The sequence below is a fragment of the Pundamilia nyererei genome, unplaced genomic scaffold, assembly GCF_000239375.1.
Source record: "Pundamilia nyererei isolate P.nyererei 1_Seehausen unplaced genomic scaffold, PunNye1.0 scaffold00030, whole genome shotgun sequence".
NCBI lineage: Eukaryota > Metazoa > Chordata > Actinopteri > Cichliformes > Cichlidae > Pundamilia > Pundamilia nyererei.
In genome coordinates, this window is record NW_005187431.1 from 1,268,292 (window position 1) to 1,270,612 (window position 2,321).

Sequence of the window (2,321 nt, forward strand, 5' to 3'; positions counted from 1 at the left end):
GTGTGTGTGTGTGTGTGTGTGTGTGTGTGTGTGTGTGTGTGTGTGTGTGTGTGCATATGTGCTTGCACGTGCAAAATCATTCCTTAATGCTTTCAAACTGTCACATTTAGATTTCTTATATGCGGTACTGTGTTTCCAGGCGGATGTGTGTATAGACGTACAGATTTGTTTGTTCTCAGGTTTGTAGCCTGTGGGTCTTTTTTCATCAACTGCTTCTCTTTTGGCTCTCATAAATCATGCAGGAGGAAAGACACCGCCACAAATTATTTTTTATGCAACAATATAATGTAAAGTGAAAGCTTCAACAAGTATTTCAAAAGTATTTGTCAGTCACCACCAGGCAGTGTACTTGAGCCTTTAAACTAAATCACCTTTTAGAAATGGTCTGTTTCATAATTTATTTGCAGTGTAAAAATGTAAAACATTTTTAAAAAATCCGAAGTGTTTAATTGGTTGCCGAAACAGTCTAAAATACACACTAATCACTAATTAAGAATCGCTCTCAATATGCTGCAGTAGAAGGCCATTAATACAGTTATTGTTAGTGAGAGAAGAAAACGTAAACAAAACAGAAAAAATGCATATTTCAAAATAAAATAGAAAAATATCTTTCAAATATTTTAATTCAGTTAAAATATAGTAAAATAATTAATTTTACTTTGATTTGAAACTGAATAAAAACGTAGACACTTTATTATTATTGTTGTCATGCAGTTTGCTTTAGAAGTTTATCATTTCTTTCTTATGTAGACTTTGGAGGGCTTCTTCATTGTTTTCCAAATTCACTTTAAATTTAAATATTGGTGAATGTTTGAGTTGATATTAATAACATTTTATTATTCTATTATTCTATCTCTTTTTTAAATGTTATGGTTTAATTTAATTATAAAATAAGTTAATCTTTTTCACAATTGGTGGATTATTTTTTGCAATGATAGTATTTCCCTAGTGCCTCTTCGTATTCGTTTACATTTATTTTTATTTATTTACTTATTTATTTTTTGTTTGCTTCGCAGTTTTCAAAAAAATAAATTTAAAATTTGCGTTTATGTAGTTAGGAAGACACGCCAGATATTTCAGTTGAAATTCAAACTTATTTTTGTTCCTACTGTTATTTGAAAAGCTAAAAAAAAAATAAAATGCTGTAATTAACTCAGTATACTGGCACAAATATGCTTGGTCGCATACAAGACGTCTGTTTCAGTCACTTAATAGGAATAGGAATCCAATTCCTGCATCAGTTTGTTAAGTCATAAGCTTTAAACCTTTAGTCATCCGCACCAAAGCCCTAATGGTTTGAGTTAAACATCTGTCATCGTCCACGTGTTTATCTCAGGTCCTTAATGGGAAACATCAGCCGCGCAGTGCTGGATTCTGACGGTCGGACCAGTGAAATCGCCCTATCTCACTGCGCTGAGGTCATTTTTTTTAACAGTTTAACACGGAGTCTGAAAGTGTTTTGGTCAAACAGGCCGTCGTAGTTGAACTGTGAATGGATTGTTAAGGTGCTTGTTTACCCAGTAAACTGTTGTTTAGCTTTGGGTGGTGCTGTGACAACAAAAGTCAAACCGTGACCGAGGATTGACCCTTTTTTTCCAGTGTTTCCCCCCACTCTGCATGGCTTCTAGAGCGCACGGGGTCTTATAGGGAGCTTCAGAGAACCTAAAAACTGGGGTCCAGGGACACCCAAGGGTCCTTGAAGGGATTTAAAGGTCTGCTTTAACATAGATACTTTTCTTTCAGTGACGACATGGAGGTAAATTGCGTAAGACAAAAAGTATATAAAAAGTAAAGTTTCTTCACCGTTAACTTACAACATAAACTAATTTTAGCACTAAAGTCACACTTTTCACCCAAAACAAAAATATTTTTAGGTAAAATAAATGGAGGTCAAACGTAAAGAATCACCGTGGAAAATCTGAGTAAGATAGCTTTTAAAAACGGCAACTAAACGACATTAGACATACTTATTAAAACCCTCCGTACATTCGTAATATTTTGGAACACATAGTAAATAAAGAAAGAAAATTAATTTAAGGTAAATAAGACATTAATCTAAAGTCCGTTACAAGTTTTGGTGTTTCATAAATTGCAAGTGAAATGTGTATTTCCATCTTATAAATAGTAGATCAGAAATATTATTTGTTTAGTGATTCGACCTTTTCCTCTAAACCTTCTCAGTATCAATAATAAAATATTTATTTTTAAAAATGTGTTCGCTTAAGCCATTTAACAAAAAAGCAGAATTGCGCGCATAATAAGGCACTGTAACTAACTACTTTTTAATTTAGTGTTATATGTTTCTTTGCGATCTCCAGTTA